Source organism: Pocillopora verrucosa, chromosome 3 (genome assembly GCF_036669915.1).
Source record: "Pocillopora verrucosa isolate sample1 chromosome 3, ASM3666991v2, whole genome shotgun sequence".
NCBI lineage: Eukaryota > Metazoa > Cnidaria > Anthozoa > Scleractinia > Pocilloporidae > Pocillopora > Pocillopora verrucosa.
The window spans coordinates 28,289,498-28,313,334 of record NC_089314.1 but is presented as its reverse complement, the minus strand read 5'-3'; the positions used below and the strand labels follow the sequence as shown (position 1 = coordinate 28,313,334).

The following is a 23,837-nucleotide window of genomic DNA, read 5'->3' as shown; positions in this document are numbered from 1 at the left end:
TTCTACTGCCGAGAGCCAACTAGATTACAAGAATCACTTGTGATTTCAAAATAGATCCAAATCGTAACTAGACTCTAGTCGTCACGTTCGCCATTTGCCGTCCACGTTTAAACTTCGGGCAAGGCAGTTTCAGGTACTTGAACTCCCTTGACACTTTTTTGTCTTCTTGTTCGAAAGTTCTCGCTTATGTCCCATAAATATATGTGAGGTGAAATCTTTTCTTTATAACCAATCCATTTGGAACACTAGGAAACCAATCTTTTAGCCACATTTTGTGCAGACATGGACGCATAAAAAAATGCTCTCTGTATTTTGTCTTAACGGCCTACAGATCGACTTTCATAACCCATAGAGACTCCAGCAACTGAGGCGTCAACTTTAAAATTAAAAGCCGTCCCAATCGTTTTATGTTTTGGTGATAGCGCTAATTACTTGATTATGCAAATCGTGATGTTGGCAATATGAACCAGACTGGATGGCTTCCGGATTGAAACATTGACCAAAATAGTTTTTCTTTTCTGGACTTTGTGATCGGTCTACAGAATTTTCGCTCAATCTTCTTACTCAATCAAGGGGCAAACTGAGATTTCTCCGTTTCGTCCACGTCAAATTGAACTCTTTTGTCCACTTTCGATTTGATTGCGTTGCATCCACTCGAGGCAATCTGACAGACGATAGATTAGGGAAGACCACCGTTTGACTTAAAAAGCCTCACGTTAAACGCTCTTGTTTTCTGATTGCAGGAGGAAATGATATGGCTTCAGCAATGATTCATATCTGGTACTCGCTGCGTATCAGCGAACAGGGTTTCACTTCGCTGTTGTTAGCCTTACAAGAGCTTGTGGATTCTACTGAGCTGCTCACACTCACTGAAGAATTTATGGACATTCCTGCTGACCAGTTGATCCAGTTGAGAGACGTGTGGAACACGTGGCTGCGCCTAGTACAACGCGAAGGATCTGGGGTGACGAAGGTACGACAGGAAGCCAACTTGGGTGATTTTGGAAGAGAAGAAGGCATAAATCACTACATACACGCCATTATTTTGATACGGTATTTTACTTCGATGAAAAATACTAAAGAGCTTAAACGCGAGAATCCCACTTTGACAGGTCGTGGATTTCAACGGTTTTTTCGGAACTCTGACTTTCACTACAGCCTACCGACCGATGTACTTCCATTTACCGGGTGGGATTAAAATGCAGTCAAGAAAATCTGTCATGACAAATCTATAACGCGAATGTACAGCATCTATATATCGCTTGTTCTTAACAAATCGATAGAAAAACTCAGACGAAATCGCATTAAATGTTACTTCATTCTATCTGACTTCCTAAATGTCGAAGTTTTCTTGCCAGCGGATCGGAGATATGATCGCATCACCACTTCTAACCTACGGGACTATTATCCACTCACTGTTCTATTAACGAGATTCAAGGGCCCGCTTAATACTACCAATCCTTACGCGGTCATGTCCACTGAGGCAATCAACTGGGTCCGAAATTACATGCCGGAAGTGATTCACCTCTTGCCTAATATGATAGGCCTGGATGACCTCGTCCAGAAAGCTTTGAAAGACACACGAAACCCTGAGCTGGCTAATTTATCTGGAATGTCGGCTGTTTTAGAATACTCGAACTTAACTCAACAATTCGCCATGTTTCTACGTGCATCTCTCCTCTTTCCTAACACAGATGAAGATCTTGCATCGTTAAAAGGGAAAAAGAAAATCCCCTCCTTAAAATCTTTGGCTGCCTCACTTGGACTCCATCTCCGTGACTTTGTCAGGTGCGAGAACACAGTGTTCCCTTTTAAATGGGCCCTGAACTGCCGACGCCCGACCATGTTGAGGGGCTACGAGAGAACATTGGAATGGAAACTTCTTACTGCAGATGAGGGTATTGAAAATTCAAAAGAATGAATCGAAAATTGCCCCCTTACTTCTAACCGACCCAACAGTAAAAGAGAAGCATTTAAATTTTGTTTAAATATTTGAACATGCACGAATATATACTCGAACACTTTCGAATGTATTGAAAAGGCTAGGGCCCGCTTTCTTCTCTCTTTTTAATGTGAAGAAGAAGTAAATTTATAAAAATCAGAAAACGACCTTTACGAAATAAACTAACAAAACAAGACAATAAAATAAATACATAAATACGACGCGATAAAAAACTTACCAAATGCTGAGGGAAATATAGGAAACACGAAACACTCGCACAAAGGGGTTTAAAAAGCATTTCTAAGGGCTTGAAACGAGAAATGTATAGGGCATAGTAATTTACATAGCGCAAAAATGACACCGCATAAATGAATGCTGAAGTGAAAAAACGAACAGAATGCGCGTAAATTGGTACTAGAATAAAGCCGCGAAAATGTTTAAGAAAATCAAGAAATCAAAAGTTCTTCACAATACATGTATGTACCATTCGATCATATGAAAGCAATAGTATCAAATTAAGACCAAGAGATCATATTTCTTGATTAAGACTTGCTGTTAGTGATGCACAAAAAATATAGACTCATAAAACATATGCATCAATTACCAACTTCACTGAGTCAGTTTTTCTTGGTCTTAAAAATTTTATAGTTTGGTTTAACACTCTTGTCAATCCTTGTAATGGTGCTATTTTTTGGTTTTACTCTTCTAAATATTCAAGCTGACAGAGGCTGACACAAGTCTTGTTTCTAGCACTGGTAAAAATACCTACATTCCCCATTTGATTAATTTGCATTAACGTCCTCCTGAGTAAATTTTGAAGATCTGCTCCTTAGCGTTAACATAGATGTTAAGATTACAATCCTCAAGTTTGCTGACCCTTGTCAAATATAGAGAGAATACTCAAGGACTTTCTGAAAAGCATTTGTTATCATGAAAACAATAGCATATTCAGTTTATGATACTATTAACAAGAAGTCAAATGTTTGATCCAGATTTAATCCTTCGTTGAACACTGATGTGTCTCCTCCGTATGCTTTAATTTCTTTTCGGCCCAATCATGAATTTTGAAGGGCGTTATAAGACGAATCATAAACATCTAGGACTCAAAAGGTGACATACTGAAAGTGCTTACTTGTTATATGTTGGTATCGAAACACTTCCGAAACACTTCGTGAGCTCTTAGAAACCATTCTTGGACGAGAGTTTCCTCTTAATGTATAAACACCTTAACCTTTCCTTAACCATCCAAGAAGCTCTCTTATACTCTCTGAATTGTACTTGTGTCAGGATCACAAAGTACACATATCCCCGGTACTTATGACATTTTATAATTCCGCAAAATATTATGATGAAAAATGAACAATTTGCATGCAAGTTGAATACTCACTTAACTTATGCTTTAGTTCAAAACGGTATCAGCCTTGTTAATCTACCTTCGCCCTGCCAACTACCCATTAGCTTGAGGTTTCGTGCAAGAAGGCACCGAGTTCCCTAGCATTAATTTAAAAGAATTAACCCAATCCACGAACCTTTTTTTGACTTTTTAAAACATAAAGGACAAAGACTTTCCTTCATGATTGCGAAAAAATTTTAGATTTTATTTCTTTAATTTTAACCAGCATGCAATTACATTTTGTTGTTTTCATCATCATTCTTTGTCATCTCCTTTTTTTCTAGTTCTTCACTGTTCGTCCCATTAAAATTACTGTTGTTTGATAACGGAAACATACTTTCCTTGCCTACAGATACAAAGCAACTACTAGGAAAACAAAGCAAAAAAGGGCGCAGTCTTTTGTTGGTATTTATTTCATGTGTGCTAGTCCAAAAAAGCGTAATAATTTTTTTTTAGGAGACATATTTAGTATATTTACCTTAATTTCCTCCACGTTTTTTTAGTCTCTTGCTTTTTGAAAGTGCTGTGAAAGCCAAAGCTCCTTTACTGTCATGTGGCCGGTACTCAATACAGAAACCTGTTTATCGCTTTCCGTCGTACTAATCAACGCAGAAATTACCCTTTTTAGACAATTACCATAAAATTGAACACGATGTTCAAACCTCAGTTGGCCAAGAGGTAGCTTAGTGTCCGAGGAAATGATCAATTTTATCAATACTCACGCAAACATACAAAAGAAAAAAACAAAGTAAAAGCAGAACCATTAAAGGTAGAGATAATATGTGGAGGACTTTGTACAGCGGTAATAAGCTATTCCAAGTGAAATGTTCCATGTGTCTTTTTAAATCAGTTGTAACTCTGCAACATGAATCAGAATTAAGAACATGAGAGAACTTCTTCGATGATGTGCCGTCTAAACTATTGAGATCACTGTAAAGATCCGGTCTGAAGATCTGGCGTTAAATATAATACTTAATGATTTGAAATAGGGTCAGAACTTGGAGAACAAAGCGTTTCATCCCTTCTTAAGAATCCTTGGCACTCAACTTATTATTAGACTTAACAGCCCACAGTTCTCGATTAATTCTTTATGATGCTTTTAGTTCATGATAAAAATTATACAAAAGTTGCCCGAGTTCCGTTCATTCATTTACGATTCTAAAAACCTCGAGTCCGTTTGGAACCATGAAAGCAACAACAACAAAAACGACTAAAAAGAAATGACAAACAAAACAAACAAACCAAAAGTGAAAAGAAGCCTCGCTAACAATAATGTCCAGTTATCTTTAATCTGGCACTAGAGAGGGAAGTTTTATGGCACACATTTCTTGTTCATCTTACAGGCAAGCACGTCCATTTGTTTGCCATCGCATCAGTCATTTACCACAGGTAAGATGCATAATTGAACTCAAACATTCAACTTAATTCTATTTAGTCAATTCTTACCCGTATTTACACCTGAAAAATGGCGTTTCCTTCTTCTTGTGTCTCTCTTGGTTGTATTCATTCTCTCACACAAAATACTCTTAACAGATTTTTTAACCTAATGAAAATTTAATTAAAAGAGGTTCGTCACTTCATACATCTTGCCGATCATATATTTTCCTGCATTTAAGTCTGTAATAAGCAAATTGAGATTAACCTGCCGTTTGGGGATAAAAACTAACTGCTTGCAGGGTAAAACTGAGGTGACCACCGATTTCAGACGAACATTAGTTCAGTGGGTGTGAGATTTTTACAGAGGGCTTTCTTTCACTTTGGAACAACAAGTAGCAAACCAAAAGTACCTTAGGAATTCATACGTTCTACTTGATACTGTAACTGCATAGTAAGTCGACGTTTAAAAACCTCGCCGACGTAAAACTATATCCACGCACTTTTTTTCCCACTTGCCTTACTTCTGAGCTTCAAGCATTTGCTTTTGAATACTTTAAGAACAAGTCTCTGTAAGAATCAAACATCTTGGGAAATGAAAATTTTCAACCCCCCTTCAAATTTTGCATGCAGTTAGGCACTCAGGGGGGATGTACAAAAATTCCCTTTTTAAAGGTCGCAGCACTCTTGTTGCCATGGTAACAACGGCTGCTTGTTCGAGGCCTGGGGCCCCATTTTCATACAAAAACGTCGCAAAAAAAGAGTGAAATGTTTATTTCTCTATCTCAAGCTAAATACAACATTACAAATTGACACTTCTACCATACATAGTGACATCATTCGTCTTCAATTTTATTTATTCAATTTTCCCTGAGAGTGAATGTGAACGCACCAATAGATTATTCATGTCGGTACAATTTCGGTCATTTTTGTTGTCGGATAAAACAGGGAAAACGTTTATCTGAAATTCTCCAAAAGTACACCGATTCTGGAACTGAAACTATCCACCTAGCTGGTTATAATATTCTAGCTTTTAAATTTGTAAAAGTCTCTGCGGGTCTGCCTCTACTTTTTATAGGGGCAATTCGCGAAAAAAGGTCAAAATCAGATATTGCATAATTTGGCGATGTTGACATCTGATGTTCTCAACAACAAATGTTTCAGACGAATGAAACATGCACGGCTTTGGAAGAATGTTATCTTATGAGCAATATCCCGAAGAGAAATCTCGACTCTGGTAGTCATCTTTTAAAAAAGAAATTGATCAAACTTCATGGAGGACTACTCGACGTAACTTTAAACATATACCTCAAATCGTGTGCATATCATCCAGATTCCGAGTGCTGCCCCTTTTTTCATGAAAATTGAGTAACCCGAAGTCCTCTGAAGATACACTGATATACTTGTACGTCATTTGAAACATGTTGAAGTCGGCTGATCTACACTGAAGTATCCTCACACCGATCAATTGTCATAAACATGTACGTTATCACGATGGCGTGACGCTGCATTTCTCCATGAAGTTTCCATCGGTCGCTCCAAAAAAGACAGGAAATGGATATTTTTCATATATGTCAGCAGATTTGCGCTTTCTGAAGTAAAAACAACCAAAAAAAAAAAGAGGAAAACCTTGATTGACCGCTCGTAAACACCCAGAATCTAAGAGTATAAATCGTAACTTGTCAGCGGCAGTACTACATGTAAAACCCAGTTGCAACCAAATCAATTTGAACGACATAGGCATCTCCTTACAAAGAGCAGATAAGGGCAGTTATCATTTCCTTGTGACAGGAACTGAGATATTTAAAATCATCTGAAAACTGTTAAAAAAATTTGCATAAGATATGACGAGGAGAGACTTGTCACCGCCGCAGTGCTATCGAGTCAATCGATGTTTCCTTCCATGTCTTGATAATGAATAAATCATAACAAAGTTCGAAATAAAAGATTTAATGAAATCATAATGTCATAATTCCACCTTTCAAACATCTTATTATCCACACGCAAATCGCAACTTGTCACTTGAACGAAACTCCCCAGTTTCCTGTCCTTCAGGAAAAAGAACAGCGATTTCATCACCATTATTTTCCATACTTTTCTCCCGGATATCTTTTACAAGCTTAAAGAAAGATGAATATAGCGTAATCTCCCAGTGATTTACACGAGAGGAAGTCAAAGGTCTCTTTAATTTTCTCCTGAGGTGGCCGGCTCACTAGGAAGAAAAGGAAGATCGTTCGGTCTAATAACGTTAGTCTGTGGAGACTATCAAGCTAATAGCTGAGAAGATTGTGCCCTTTGGTTCATCAGTGACAGCATGAATTATTTCAAATCTGTATTTCTCGGTCCAAGCGACATCAAAAATAGTTCCTTTGTAATTTTGTAAGCTCTTTCTAGAGCATTTTATTGTCAAGGGAAATAAATCTCAAGGCTCAAAGCCAATTTAACGTTCGAGCATATGAAAGACTCCCTGAAAAAAGCTTAATTTTGGAAATTGATTGTGATGAAATCCCTGTTCCGTTTTCTGTACTGCAGGGATACTGAGTAGTTCAAAATCTCCACTCTGTGATGATTTTCGCGCAAGTAGTACAAGTTGCTATTATGACGACTGGGTTTTACATGTAGTACTGCCGCTTACAGGCTGCTATTTCTGCTCTTAGATTCTCAGTGTTTACGAGCGTTCAATTGAGGTTTTCTTTTTTTTTTTTGGTTGTTTTTACTTAGAATGCGCCGAAATCTGCTGATATATCCAAAAATGTTCTCGTCTTCTTTGGGGCGATCGATGGAAACTTCATAGAGAAATACATTGTCACGCCATCGTGACAACGTACATGTTTATGACAAATGACCGGTCACGGAGGATAGTTTCGTGTAGATCAGCCGACTTCAACTTGTTTCAAATGGCATACAAGTATATCAGCGTATCTTCAGAGGACTTCGGATCGCTCAAATTCCCATGAAGGAAGGTGCAGCACTCGGAATCTGGATGATATGCACACGATTTGAGGTATATGTTTGTAATTATGTCGAGTAGTCCTCCAAGAAGTTTGATCAATTTTTTTTAAAAGATGACTACCAGAGTCGAGATTTCTCTTCGGGATATTGCTCATAAGATAACATTCTTCCAAAGCCGTGCATGTTTCATTTGTCTGAAACATTTGTTGCTGAGAACATCAGATGTCAACATCGCCAAATTATGCAATATCTGATTTTGACCTTTTTTCGCGAATTGCCCCTATAAAAAGTAGAGGCAGACCCGCAGAGACTTTTACAAATTTAAAAGCTAGAATATTATAACCAGCTAGGTGGGTAGTTTCAGTTCCAGAATCGGTGTACTTTTGGAGAATTTCTGATAAACGTTTTCCCTGGTTTTCCCGACAACAAAAATGACCGAAACTGTACCGACATGAATAATCTATTGGTGCGTTCACATTCACTCTCAGGGAAAATTGAATAAATCAAAGTGAAGACGAATGATGTCACTATGTATGGTAGAAGTGCCAATTTGTAATGTTGTATTTAGCTTGAGATAGAGAAATAAACATTTCACTCTTTTTTTGCGACGTTTTTGTATGAAAATGAGGCCCCAGGCCTCGAACAAGCAGCCGTTGTTACCATGGCAACAAGAGTGCTGCGACCTTTAAAAAGGATATTTTTGTGCATCCCCCCTGAGTGCCTAACTGCATGCAAAAATTTGAAGGGGGGTTGAAAATTTTCATTTCCCAAGATGTTTGATTCGGACAGAGGACTTGTTCTTAAAGTCTTTTTTCTCTCAGCTTTTTAACGTAATTTCAAAAGTCTAGATAATAGACATACTATGGGGTACAAGGAAAATCGTTGGAGCCAATGCTTGGCCTTTCGAAGCTTATGATAAAAAAATAAGGACTTACCAGAATCGTCTAAAATGCAGAAACTCACAAATATGAAAACTCCTGGGACATGAATTCAAGATGGTGAATATGTAATGAAACAAAGCTGTTGATGTAATGAACGTGAGAAAGCCAAACGACCACGTGGCACAGAATTGGAAGCAGCATTGCAAAAACGTCTCAACACATCCTTTCACGTGCTTGGCAGGTGTTTGGTTTGTTTTTTGGTTTTAGTCGCTCTGAGTATCCCACGAAAGCAAGATAAGTAACAGATGAGTTGATCTAGAGGCAAAAAAAAAATTCCAACAAGAGGATTGATAAAAGAAGAAAAGATAGAAAAAAAGAACACAAAAACAAACAACAAATCGAAATCCTTCTTCTTGGTCTCTGCTTAAGAGTGTTTTGCCCTCATCGTTTACCATTCACTTTTATCCTAGATTTCTTATCTCCGACTAAGCTTCTTAACCATGATGACATGCATTAAAACTATTTTGATTAAGCCAGAAAATCTATATCGTTATCCACCAGACGGGAGATCCGTATTAGGAAAAACTGTGCCCGAGGGCCTTGGATACCGCCTGAGGCCGTAGGCCTCGTACGGTACAAAACACAGAAGGCACAGGGTTTCCCAAAACGGACCGACGGTGGCTGGTGAATAACATTTCTTATTTTTTTCTAAAACCTAACAAATGGGTTGCCCGAAGAATCCGCCCTGCTGTGAGCGGGCCCGATGGAGAGAAATACTGCCCGCTCTCGGAACAAATAAGATTGCAGGATTTGTAGAATACCGTACGCTCACGAGCTGGAGAAAAAAGTAAGATCAGATATTTTTCGCACAAAAATCCACTTAGTGCGATACCCTATATTAAAACCTCATATTTAAACGGTGTATGCATAATATATCTTACAACATAAAGGCGCACCATTGTTAAAGAGTATACTTACTAATTAGGATTACGGCAAACTGGAGCAACAAACGCCCAATAAATGAGCCAATGTTCTGTTGTAAGCCAAACGTTATTTGCTGCATAAGACTTGGCTTCCAGTTAATGTCAGAGAACTGGCCACTATTAGGACTGGAACACCTGGAACAGCCAGAAATGAATTAAGTGTTAACAAAAGCAACTACAACTTTTCTGAGCTGGGAAAATGAGGCGTTATGATTTTTGTGCGTAAAAACGTCCAATGCCTATGCGGATGAAAATTAACTTGTTCAAGGTAGTGTTGCTCTTACCCCATCCTAGAGCGTAGAACCATTTCTTTTTCAATGCCAGAATTTCGGGACGTTCAGACTTTAATAATCTAAGGAAGGACAACATAACACCATGACACAGCATCCAGAAAAATACAGACAGGAGGAATAATGGAGAAAAACACTGCTGTTGTGTGCATAACTCCTGTGAATGTAAAAGCTATCTATGAATAAATGAAAAATATTATATGATACGTAAAATTAAGCATGAATTTTGAAGGGATCTTTTCTATGATCTGTTAAAGGACGGAAGCACAGATGACAGCACAGTAAGGACTTCTTCTACTTCCGTATATTGAGCAAAGCATTTCCATGCGGCAAATTGCCTCTGTTTTGTATTGATCACAGAAAACTAAAGATGAATCACGAAAATCCCTGCCACCCACGGGTGCGCCCCTTTGCCCCCTTTCTGTTATTACTTCATTTTGATCTCATATTTGATCTATTAAGGAAACAGCAGTAAAGACGCATGGACACAGTTTTTTTAAAAAAAACGAGTATCGAAACACATTTGCTATTTACCTTTGGTCTTTCTGCTTTTCCAGCTATAATGCTAATTAGGAAGACAAGAAACCGAAATGGCCAGCAAACAAAGCAAGTAGTAGCTAACATTGTTATCCGAAAACTTTCTCAACTTTTTCCAACAGGTAAGATTGTCCAACAAGTGAGCACCAGAGAAGAAAAGGAAACATGCGCAACCTACAGTAGAAATAGATTGAAGTTCGGATGATGACGAGGTTTTACCGGCAAACGAAAAATCCAGAAAAAAGCAGTGAAGGAATTTTTAGGAATTAGGCAACAAGTAGCAACATGATGAAAAAGAACAAGAATTTAAAAAAGTAGAAGTTGTGTATATTATTCGAGGTAAAAAGTACGTTGTGAGTATTTTATTTGACGACATGAGACCAGTGACAAAATCGAAAAAAGTAACAAATAGTAAATCAAAGAGTTTTTGGCGACTTGTTTGCGATTCTAGTGAAAAAATAAAGACAATGATCGAACAGTGTCTATTTCAAAATATCGGACTGAAGAGACTCTATATAACACTCACTGGCTTGTTGTTCAGTAAGACTGCAAAGATGGTTAAGTGATCACACTCGCACGTAGTTACGCGCGAGTTTGACTCACGATCAACGCGAACACATCCACGCGTCCAGCCACGTCCTGTGATTGGTCGATCTCCCAGAAAACGCACTGTCCAATCAAATCAGAACGCTGCAATGAAAGTGTTACGATTAAAACTTAGACAGCAGGATACGTTGCAAAAAAAAAAAAAAAAAAGAGATAATGCATGAGAGTAATAATAATATAAACTCTCAAAAAGCAACACCAGCTGATTCATTTCCTCTACAATAATACCTTTTTTCACTGGTTTTTAGGACTTATGTTCAAGAGACGCTATACTGGGGAAAAATTTATATTTCAGCAAACCAGAGTCATAAAATTTTCCCTGGAACCTTTATGAAGTTGAATGATGACCTGAGCTGCCACCACTATCACTGTGCTCAATTGGATAGGTATAGAATAAAAAACGATTTATCGACGATTACCCTGATTAAGAACTGAGGTCTATTTATATTGTCCAGCGGCATTTTTTTAACCCATAAAACTAACGGGAGTAGGTTTCCATGCGCTGTTGTTGCCACTCGTATTACTAACAATACATAACAATCAATACCTTGTTATTGTGATTAAAAGCCAGCTTGATAGGTTTATTCAGGGAACAGATACACGATCATGAATAGTGACTGAAACAATGCTTGTACCACTCCTCCGAAGCCTACTTCCGGCGCTCTGATTATTACTGGGTCCATCTACTGGAAGCCTAAGGACATTTTCAAGTGTTCTGTAGGTAATGGTGGACCTGCCAGTTTTCACTGTGTCCGAGATCGCTGAGCCAGGAACAAGGATTGTTGCGCCATATTGAGCGAAGTCAACCTTCAACTAGGAATGAAAAATGCAAATACATATTCACTCAGACCGAAAGGTCACGAAATTAATGAAATATGTCATTAAAACCGATTCATAGTTACGAAATGTTCCTGAATTAACTAACATTATGGTTTCAAAGCAGTCTAAAAAGATTTAACATCGACCTTTGACTTGCCTCATTTTTTGGTTCCAGCGATCAACTCTAAGAGCGATGTTTCTTGATAATAACTCCGATTTATTAGTTGAGTTACCAAGGTTACTGTTCACTTGAAAAGCAAAGTCGTCCATAGTCTTCAGAGTATGTCAGTGATGTTTTCCCTTTCTGGATTTTAATAAGTCAAGTTTAAGATAATAAATTTTCTGCAGTGAATGCAAACAATCGGTGAAGGGGCCTATGAAGGGTTCCAAAATAGCCTTGCAAAATTTAAATCCATTTGTATTTTTGTCCATTAAAGATTAAACAGTCAGGTATTCTTAATTAATAAAAAGAGGGTTTAAAATCACTTTGGGAGATCTTGCTATAAGTATGTTATCTTACATTGGGTTCAGGCCGTTTGTTTAAAAAGCTTCTAGCACTCAACCGGGATTTAAATAATGATTACTCTTGGTCTAAATTTCTCTGTTTGAGGCTTCATTAGTGCCACGTTCCATCCTAACGTAAAGCAAAAATGAACCGAGGAAACAAAAAATAAACAAAAACAAAAGTAACATTTCACAAGAACCTTGGTTTGCTAAATTATGCTTTGGACTACCCATGCCGGTCCTTGGCATATCACCTTACCAAATGAAAAATAAAAAAAAAATTGAGTATACTTCATCATGAGAACTATGGACTATCCGACATATAATCATATAACGTGTGGAACTTGTTGTCTCTCTTAGAAGAATAAAGTGATGGCTAAAGGATTATTTACCGTTCTGTTTCAATCATGAAAGAGAAAAATATAGCTGGTGATAGGCAAACAAAACAAAGAAAAAAAATTCAAACTTTTCTCAGGATCAGCAAATTACCTCCTGCAACAGCAACCATGTTTTTGTATTTTTCTCATCCAGTAAATTACTTGCCACTCTCACGATGTTTTGTTGGTCCGATGTTGCGCCGATCGCGCTGTTGTTTTTTATCGAGTTATACTGCACAAGTTGTTTGAGCATATCCACGGAGAGAGAAAGTTCGCTTAAGTTGAGTTTAAGCTCGTCCCCAGTCTTTGTCAAATTGAGAATTTTGTGATGACCGTGCTTAAGTGGGTGGAAGGGTAACTACCGGTGATAATGGCATCAACCTGGTCGACAAGTTAAGAGTGGTTAGAAAGAAAAAAAAAAACATGATCGCTTCAAGATACACTTCTATTCACGAAGATTTTTATATTACCGCCTCAAGGTTCGGAATGGTCATGGTAACGAAATGCGACGTCACAAAAGGTAACGTGATGGCAAAATATTTTGAAATGAAAGTGCTAACTTGCTCTCATTTTTAAGGAAATAACCCCCCTTCTAACCGACACAAACGGTTTTATTCTAAGTTTTGGAAAAAATCTCTAATGGCGGCATTTTGAACACCATCCTGGCTGGGGTTGTTCCCATGGTGCGATGCAGAGCAATACAATAAAGGTTTCCTTCTTAGTTTCTTTATCGAAACTTGTACCTAAATTGTAATGTAAGATTCTAGAAGGTATCCATTCGACAATTTCTCGGGATTTTTCGTTGGGAGAAGACCTGCAGCGACTGTTTATTTATGAACAAACTTCCATCATGTAGTTTGATAGTTTTCTGGTGGGAAGTTATCAAAGGAACAAAAAAGCCTCATCAAACAGAAGCCTCGACCAATGTACTCGACTCTGTTTTTCCGGCTCACGCCTAAAACAAATCAAACTTGGTATTAGCTTAAAAAACACCCAAGATTTGTATACCTCTTTCTGTAGATCTGTAATTCCGTTTGATTGCTCTGTTGATCAACATGAGGTAATATGTGAATATAAAAAACCATACATGCTTACATATCTTTATTGTTATAGATTTAGTAATTGTGGTTGTAAAAGGTAGCAGTATTTTAATGTTAGTCTCCGAATATGTCTTGTAGGTCAAAATTTCAAAGTATTTCTTTGAACTTTCTTTTGAAATTTATCGGGGAAAGAAAACCCCAAGGAAACGAAGAAGCAAATGATACAGGTCAGTTAAAATCGGTCGAGTCTAACCTCTGACGCATCGCAACTTTGGGAAATTAAAGATTCTCCTAGAAAGTCTATTTTTGTCTCTTTTTGTATAAAGAAATAGTTGGACAACAATATAATTACCGTTTTTAGGAAGATGTTACAGCATCTGAACTTGTCAATACAGTTAAGTTCATCGCAGTTACTTTTGTAGAGACCGCTCATGTAATAACCATTCTTCTGGCATTCACTCCAACCTTCGTTGTTGAATGAAATAGCAACATCTTCATCGTAACAGTCTTCATAACTGCTGGGATGATCCGTTGGATGGCAACATCTTGCCTCATCGATGTGATTCAAAAATGAACGAAAGGGACGATGAGATCCAGTTCTGATGCCATTCATGTAAAAGCCTTTTGGACATAAAGCCCAGATATTATGTCTTAAAAAAGGGAACAAAAATAAATTGAAATTTCTTGGTTTCTACTTTTTTGGGGGTATTACTTTTGGCGAAATTGGCATTGATCAAAGTTATTATGTTGGAGTGTGACATAGAAAAGGCGCGACATTCAAGAAGAGTTTGGCTCACCCATCCAACGTGCGTGACCAGTTTGCATTCACACATCTTGAAGGCTGACCGGCGTAACGCAGCTCCGCAGCATCGCAGCATTTTCCTCGTTCCAGGCGTCCAACTCTCTCATCTCCGGTTTTGTTTGGACTCCTCCAGAATCCCTTTAGGTAGGTGTTATTTCTTGGACATACCGACCATCCTGGGTTCCTATCCAGGCTTCGCTCCCAGTGGGCGATGTCACATCCCTCGCTCAAGACACGTTGGACCATAACGAATATCAGCATCAAACTGATCAAATGAATGATGAACACAAATTGCATCCTACTTTCACTTTACCTCGATGTGACACTGCAAAGAGAAAGTTCAGTGCTATGAATTAACTTTAGGGAAGAAATCTCTTAACCTCTGAATATCCTTTGACATATATTTTTCCACCTAATTTGTGCCAGAAATCAACTCCCTGACTCAACTCTCTAGGTCAACCGTAACAATCGAAGCTTACTTATGGCGCATAGCGAGGCCCTGTTTGCTAACTTTAATATGGGATGAAAAATGATAACGTTTGATAATTGTAGAGTTGCCACAATTGTGGTCGAATTGAGTGAGTGAGTAAATAACAATAGTGACAATAGAATTCTAATCTTTACCCAAGTTTGACCCAATGTTTCCCGGTGCTACTTATTGTTTGTTTTGAGTACTACAAAAGACAATAAAAATTCACAATCATTTCAGGATGATGCGTGAAAAAAATACTGCTTTTCCTTGCAGAAATATCTAAAAGGTGCCATCGACACATCATGGAAACTTTTTTTCTTTCAAAAGAGAGTGTAACCGAAGTCACGCGTAACTGTGTTCATCACTTATTTAAAAACGTCCACACGCCAAGGCTACTCAACATGAATAGGAAAATACATGTTGGAAACGTAGAGGTAACATTTTTTCTTTGAAAAGAGAGTGTAACCGATGTCACGCGTAACTTTGTTCATCATTTATTTAAACATCCACATGCCTTACTAAACACGAGCAGGAGAATTTAATATTGGAGAACGAAAACTTGCAAATAAACTAATAAAAAGAAAAATATTTACCTTCACGGTGCATAGTTTTACAGGCGAAAAACGAAAACGATGCCGCTTTTCAGAAGTGAAAAAGTGGATGTAGCCATTTATCCATTGGACGAAATTTATACATAAAACCTGACAAAGTACTCGACAAAATTACCTCACATTAATGGCAGAAACATCAACCACAAGTGCACAATGCAACTAACGAAACGTAGGAGCACTCACAGGTATTAACACTGTAATAAACACGTAAACGCAACACGCACAGGAAACGGTATGACAATAAGTTTCGCGATTGCAGAGAGCATTTTACCGTTTGAATCATCGAGTTATACTATGTAGATGGAAAGATATGATTTCTTCAATTTTTTTCGAGCGAGCATTTTACCATTCCAATCAGCGACCGATACACAAAAGAGCCAATAAATTTTTTAATCGAGCAAGGCTCGAAGTACGATATTTTGAGTTTAACAGGGTGACCCTGGGCGACGAAATGATGGAACACAGGGCTCCTGTGGAACGGTGGAATATCCTAAAACGTAGAATGTCTTGTTGTTTTTCACAAAAATGGAATTGCAGTGAAATAAAAGAATATAATTTATAATTAATAGGCAGAACTAAAAGAAGCATAGTTTAATCATTGTGGGAGCCTAAAGGATGGACTGATAGAGCTAGCCCCCCTAGATTTTATTAATATCACTATTATTATTATTATTATATATTATCATTATCATTACTATTATTATTATTAATATAATTATTTGTTACTATTAAATCAGAGGTTGAGTGTCAATCAGTCTTTTTCTTATTGAATCATCTAGTTTCTTTTGTGGAACAGGATACTCTTCATAAATATGTGGGATGTGGTAGGTTTTCTGTTTTGCTTTCGAGACAAATCTTCAAGGCTACCTTCTAGCATCAATATGCAACTTTTAATTCTTTTCCATGCTATAAAAATTATGCTATATTGGTAGCCACATGCACTCTCAAACTGCTTATTTTCTTGTTTCTCTTAAGGTAAGTTTAGCACACGCGACAGAAGACAAACTACACATGAATGTTATAAAATCTGTTAAATACTAGTTAAAAGTGAAAGAAAAGCAATATCGAAAAGTGGGCTATCACAAGGTTTGCAGGTTGCCGCAAATATGTTTAAAAAGATTTCGCTCGTTGTTGCTATGAAAGGTTAATTTTCTTCCGAGATTTAGGAACTATTATCTTTCGCGTAGCAAATACCGCACCTTTGTTAGACTTTCCTGTCAATTGTTAAATAAGATAGTTAGTAACACAAAAAAGGCATGGCAGCTGAAAGGAAAATAATTTCAAAGAGTTTTTTTTTTTTTTGCAAAAAGGATAGTTGTTTAACTTTGAGCCGAAAAGGACGATTCTGGTTAAAAGCAGGCAAAAGTTAGAGGCTTATTTAAACGGCGTTTTCATGACCTTCAGAAATATTTAGTGTATTTTTTTCTTGTTGAGCAAAGAACTCTATCAAGTGTCGTTTCATTTTGTATCCTTTTAAGGACACTTCGAATAGTGTTATAAAGTGTTTTGAATATTTGGATATCATGACCACAAGAAGTTCGCTAGTTCGCACGTGTCTCAGTCACAGACTTCAACGTTTTTCGTTTCTGAAAACTGAAAAACGTCTTCGTAATAGTTCCCTACGTAGTTTTCCTTTAGGTCTATTTGCTATTTGTTCTCTATCAACCACAATGCTGTGCTGTTTCCAAGTGTAAAATAAAGCGGATTAAAGAGTTCATTGTCATATGAGCGTGCCGCCACAACAATAATTACAATTTTAACTTTGTTATTTATTTAGATCATTGCTTCCTCTGGACGGAAGAATTGAACTGTCTCATAAACACGAGCCTTTATGGTCTACTTTGCGAGTCCAAAACTGTTGGATTTCACATGCTAAAATAAGTTGTTTGGTTTTATGAAGTGAGTTGATAACGTGAATTGGTTTCCGTATAGAGTTTATAAAGCTGACGTTTTTAGCGTTTGAATCGATGCTAGCATCAATGTCTGGCTTGAACATGTTACTCAAATATGTCCCAGAATGCTAGAAATCACATCTCAGAGAGTCTCAAATTTCAAATTTATTTGGGTTAGCAGAGTGAGTCCATTCCCTCTACATAAATGATAACGGATATTATTAAAAGTTAAAAATATTAAATATTAAAAGTTTAGAACATCGACGCATAGAACAAGCACTTATACTTGTATATAAAAGTATTCATAACCAGACACCGAACTACATTCAGGAAATGTTTTCTCTGCGAAGTAATGGTTACAGCCTACGTGGCCATCTTAAGGTTGTTCTTCCAGGACCAACCTCATCTTATATGCAACATTCTTTTACGTACCAGGCTAGCAAACAATGGAACAATCTGACAGACAAAATAAGGATGTCGGAATCCCTTTCTATATTTAGGAAAAATTTGCAAGACATACAGTTGTCCTCATTGTATGACTGCAGCTGTTTGTTTTGTAAACAAATAGTCTAGTCACCGATATTCCCTTTTATTAAATTATTGATTACTTTAATAGCAATTATTCATTCTAGATAATTAATTTTTATTTCTTACCTATTACTCATTACTTATACATGTAAATTATGTCAATTTTTATGGCACATTTGCATTTAAACGAGCTATTCGCTCATATGCGATATGTGGTTAAATAAAGTTACTTACTTACTTATGGATGACCTCAAATGAATTGCTGTCATTAAAATCGTCAACGACCAATCAGGAGTTATAATGGTAACAATCAAAGCAAAGGGCGGTGATATGAACCAATTGAAGCACCGCTTTTAGGTCTGGTATAATTTATGTATTGTTCAGTATGTGGAAAAGCTTTAACAGCTCCGTGATTTATTTCCATGGGCCTATAAAATATCGGTAAGGCGAATATAACCCGAAAGAAGAGGCTGGTTGCTGTGCGCCCATCCGACGTTTACAACAAGAATGGCAAAGCTAAATAATGCAGCAGATATTTAACGAATTTAAGAAAATAATGACGCTGAAGATGACAGAAGAACTGTCGAAACATGTTTTTTAATAAAAGGGCAAAGGGCTCTTGGAGCCAGCTCATTCATGTTATGCCTTGAGTTTGTATCGATTTCTTGGACTTGTTGAGTATAGGTACATGTGAAATCGGTTTATGTGAAATTTCAAGACTTACGGATTAAATTGTCTTTTCTTTTTGGACAGTTATGTGATAAGAAAACTTGTGCATTTGTCGTGATGGGAGTTGGAAATAAGGTTGTGTGGACTGGAGGTGGGATGGGCAGAGGTCGTCAGGCAGATAGTGTCCTTTTTGTTGGTGTGTGGGTGTGTTTGTGGGGCGGAGGGTGGGCTGGGTGGGCATGATCAGGCATCGAATGTTGCTCTAGCAGCAAAATATTTGTAACCCTCATCTTTCACGATCATTTGCACAATTGTGAAATATTCCTTGCCCGTTTCTTGATATCTTTTGTTTTTAACAAAGCGGCCGTTGCATTTGGTTTTTAACAGAGCGGCCACAATCGTTCTTAATAGAATTTCGAGCCTTCATATACCGTATTTACCCGTGTATAATGCGCACTTTTTTTTTCCATAAAAACAAGCATCAAAATCGCGGTGCGTATTATACACGGATTCTATTGTTTGTCAAGCACGTCCTAATTTGCATACGTTAAAAACGCAACAAAGAAAGTAAAAGTGCACGGATCGGTGGCCTGGGGAGGAGAAAGAGCTTGCTTGTTTACGACTCATTTGAAGCTCATATGACAGATACTGTGAACACTTCCTTCAAACGCGAACTTCCCTTCTCCAGTCGCTCGATGTATCTTTGAACAAACCATTTAGAGATGGAGTCCGAAAGGAGTGGATGGCTGATGGAATTCACGAACTTACTGGACGACAAAAAAGGCTTCGGAGGAACTGATCTGTTCGTATATTTCACAAGCGTAGGAAGGCATTCCATCAGAAATGATCGCTGCCTCTCTCTGAAGTGTGGGATCACAAACAATTCGAATGGATCACAAGATGAATTGGTTAACAATTCAACTGAGATCACTGATGAACTTGAGGATTCAGTCATCGAAAACCTATTCGAATCGGACTGTGAGTCGGTTTAAAGACACTGAACATTTTACTTAAATCACGCAATTGCAATGCAGTAATTATATTCAAGCTACCAGCAGTACTGTGAGTAGAAATAATGTTTATGAACGGCTGTTATGATAATAATTCAAGTTGTGAATTTAGGTATATTAGTAAGGACTTCAAGTTACAACATTTATAAAACGTTTAACTGTTACTGAATAGAAAAGCTTGTAAATAGGTGCTCGGTGCGTTCGATATTTGTAGTAGCAACTAGTTAGAAATTGTTGTAAACATATTATTGATGAATTCCCAGCTCTTGTTAATTAAGTGAAAAAATGGAAGTTTTTATTCTTGGTATTTGTCATGAAATCTTTTTTTTCGGAAAAAAGAGGTCAAAAATTAGGGTGCGTATTATACACAGGCGCGCATTATACACGGGTAAATACGGTAGTCTTATTTCCACATATTAATATTTGCGTAGTCACCAAACAGATGAGAGATAAAACCACCCGAAAAGTAAAAAAATGGCCAGTCACGTTGAAAATATATCAAGTCGAGGGAACAGTTTTGGTCCCGGTCCGCATTTTTGTCAACAAAGAGAACACAGATCGGTTAAAAAGATGAAACGTATGGAGCACGTGCAAAGCTGTCAATTGTTTCTCGAATACTGCGCGTGTTAAATATTCGATGGTGACATTTCATTTACATCTACATCCACATCCACTTTTGTTAAAGGCCCATTTCCAACTTGATGCAACGCAGTCTTTGTTATTGTTTTGAACCACCGCTTTTGTTTAAATAGCGCCTCTGATTGGTCAGTTATTTTTACCTTGTCACGTCTCAAAATACCTTCTTTGTTTTCTCCGATGAATTTGAAGAGCTTATCAAAACAATTATGTTTAAAACAGTTCTATACGTTTTAATCCGGTATGGAATCAGATGAATCCATTGATTTAGTAGATTCCGAGGCAGTAAACGCTTATGGATCGGTTGTTGCTGAAGAGGAACGCGAGAATCCTTGCGAGCATTTCGAAGAAGGTGAAAATGTTGATCTACCACGTTTTTATCCATTCATCAATTTTTTTTAATTGAAGTTTGCCATCCTTGTTAAATAGGACTAAGGGTCAGTTGAAGTTTCCTGCCCGTGGAGAGGATCTTGCGCTCGAAAGAGTGGTCGAGGTTGTTGTCCATCCAAAGCAGCAAATAAGAATTGTAACGCTAACTGTCAGTGTCGCTGACGTTCCCGCAATGAAGTGACTAAACTTAAAATAATTAAACGTTCGGCAGTCCGACATTTTTCCATATTTCTCTTCGAAATCCAAAGAAATATTTATACAAAGATGTTCTACCTTTATTTTCAATCCTCAAGCGCTTCCAGGCAGCCTAAAATTTCGAACTTGATGTTTTTCGCTAACCCTGTATACAGAGCATGAAACCATCCAAGCGCTTGACACTTAAAAACTTTTCAATGACACGGCTGGACACGGTCCTCAAATAACTCCATATTTCTATTTGAAATATACCAATTTTTCGTTGGAAAATATTCTACCTTCATTTAGAATCCTCAAGCGCTTCTAGAAAGTGAAAAAATTTGAACGTTGTCCTTTTCGCTGACTCTGTTCATAGAGTACGAAGAGATCCAAGCGTGACACTTAACCGTAAAACAGTTGACTATATGTCCAGAATGGCTCTTGAGAAAGACGATTTTAGAAGGTTTCAGTGATCTGGGAATTTCGTGTTAAAGGAAATTGGGTCGTGGCGCGCGTTGCATTAAGGTTGGAAATGGGCCTTTAAGTTGGTAAATTCTGTAAAGACATTACGTATACACCAACCAACTCGCCCACACAGTAAGAAGACTCTAGGAAGGCTTGAAATTATATAAAGAACGTCTGTGATCGAGAAACGAGCAAGGAATATTCCACAATAGAGCAAATAATCGTAAAAGATGATCGCGGAAAAGCGATTAGGTGACGCTCGGTAAGCTAGCACGTATCAAACGAAAAAACAGTCTGAATTCTCAGTCTGCATTTTGTACCCAGTCTGCAGTCTGCATTTTGTACTGACTGGATTGGTATTGCTGTTTTCGTTTGAGCGAGCCTCAAGTCCGCACCGAAATGATGGAGCTCGAAAGAAAATTTTAGACTATCTTGGCCGCTATGATTGATGTGTTGACTGTATGCTCCCGAGGACAAACACAATGATAGAGCAATTATTACCTTATACCAACTGAAGAAGAACGCAAATGTGCCGTTTGCCAATATTGCTGCCTCTGATGCTGATGCTCTTCTGCATGGTTACAGCGTGTTTTTAAATGAACCCGCTACGGGTACTCAAGGTGTGAATATTCCGGCTTTTCGACTCAAGTTGCATTTTAAGAAATTCGGAAATGTGATTTGAGGTTATCATTGTCTTTCCACGTGAGTGTCTGAGCTTCATGGAAATTAATTTTGACTTTCACTAAGTGGGGAGGGGTAGCATGCGAGACTCTTCAGTTCACGGTCCACGGAATGCAACTTCCGTCCACGGTCGACAACTTCTGACGGGAAGTTCTGAACACGTACGCAAACTGGAACACGTAACCACTCCATTTTAGGAATATTGCAAGGTAAGTGGAAGTGCAAACACCTTTCCAGTTATTTGCTCATTCATTCACAAGGAACCTACGAATACAGTCTTTTATATTTGAATTCAGAGCTGTGGCCACTAGAATTTACATTTCTGTTTGTCGTCAAGTAACTGCGAAATTGTTTTATATTGTCTTTCTTGACCTACTGTCGTAAGTCACGTTTCTATTCAATTGCGTTCAAGTTTATGCGTGAGGTTGTGTAAGAATCACGTAACCGGCAGTAGCGTTTTATTTCTTGCCAGTAGAAAGCGTTGTCTTCGTTAGATAATTTTCATTGCTGGATGATTCCAACCAAGTCAGTCGTTTCGTTAGTTTTTCATAACGCCGTTTTAGTTTTGTTAAGAGTTTCACTACCGAACCTGGTTACGCCACAAATTGTTAGTTCGTTTCTATTTCATGTAGCTTCGTCATTATCCTTGTTGTTGTTTGTATCAATTATTTATTTTCAGTCGAATCACATTTACACATCAACACATCTTTACATCTAAATACTTGTCTATTTGGAAGTTAGATTAAACGTGCATTCATGTTGTGGCGCAAAACATGTAGTATTTAGCTAAAAGAGCAAAAAAGCTTCATGACATTGTATCAAATGGCGACGTATGTTTTTCTTTTTAAACATGAAATAAAGAAATCCAAGGGACATTAGTTATTATCAGACAGAAATAAAAAATCAAGCAGTAACAGTTTCAGCTGGCACATGGAAGTCCAGCCATTCATCAATTAAACTCCGATTGGTAAATTTTATATTATATTATGTAAACTTTAGCTCCCAAAAGTTTGGACGGACTCCAAATGAAATTATAAAAGAAAAAATTAAGGCTTCCAACCTACCTGAGACGCGGTTTGGAGCTTTTGTGTGATGTTGTGCGGCAGTGCTTAACATGAATGTTCTTAAAAAATACCTTCCAATTCCCTAAAAGTACTATTATATTGTTACAGGAAGTTGTTCTTTAAATTCCAATTTGATAACAACACTCTTAGGGCATTGGGTGGGGTGGTAATGGGTGGTAATGATCGAAACAAAAACTTAGATGACTCAAATCATGACGCTAAACTTTAACGTTATGATTTGGGTTATGCATGACGCCATAGGTTTTGTTTATTCTGAGAATAAACGAAACCTGATTCAAATTTTTCCGAGTTGAAAAGTTGCCAAAATGGATATTAGTACTAATTTCACACAATCTAAGATGTACAAGTTTTAGTCAATTTATTGTAAACGTTCACAGTTGCTACGTAATGGGCCTAGATAAGGCCTACTCTGGAACCTTAAGTCGCCGTAACTTTAGGCGACTGAAGGCGACTTAAGGCGTCTTAAGGCGACTTTAGCAAAATTTGCTCAAAAAATATTGCGACTTTAGGCGATTTAAGGCGACTTAAGGTCTCAGAACAGGCCTTAGACAACAACATTTTCCAAATGATATCACGCCAGAATAACAATCATTTATTGTGAAATTCTTGAAAATCGAATTGTTACAGGAAGTTGTTCTTAAAATTCCAATTTTGATAACAACACTCCTTGCGCATTGGGTGGTAATGATCGAAACAAAAACTTAGATGACCCAGATCATGACGT

At 37.6% G+C, this 23,837-nt stretch overlaps 1 protein-coding gene and 3 pseudogenes across 1 annotated transcript in view; 1 reads left to right on the top strand and 3 right to left on the bottom strand.

Moving 5' to 3' along the window:
- Window positions 1–754: 754 nt before the first annotated feature.
- On the top strand, window positions 755–1,921 carry LOC131782837 (uncharacterized; annotated as a pseudogene).
- A 1,598-nt stretch (window positions 1,922–3,519) lies between these two features.
- Window positions 3,520–23,837, bottom strand: part of LOC136279484 (adhesion G-protein coupled receptor D1-like) — a 34,955-nt gene continuing 14,637 nt past the window's right edge. The window contains exon 6 of the mRNA XM_066163368.1: window positions 3,520–4,193. The gene's annotated coding sequence lies outside the window, so the exon portion shown is untranslated. The remainder of the gene's footprint in view (window positions 4,194–23,837) is intronic.
- Window positions 3,569–11,419, bottom strand: LOC131782836 (adhesion G protein-coupled receptor L4-like; annotated as a pseudogene).
- Window positions 10,992–22,067, bottom strand: LOC131769985 (uncharacterized; annotated as a pseudogene).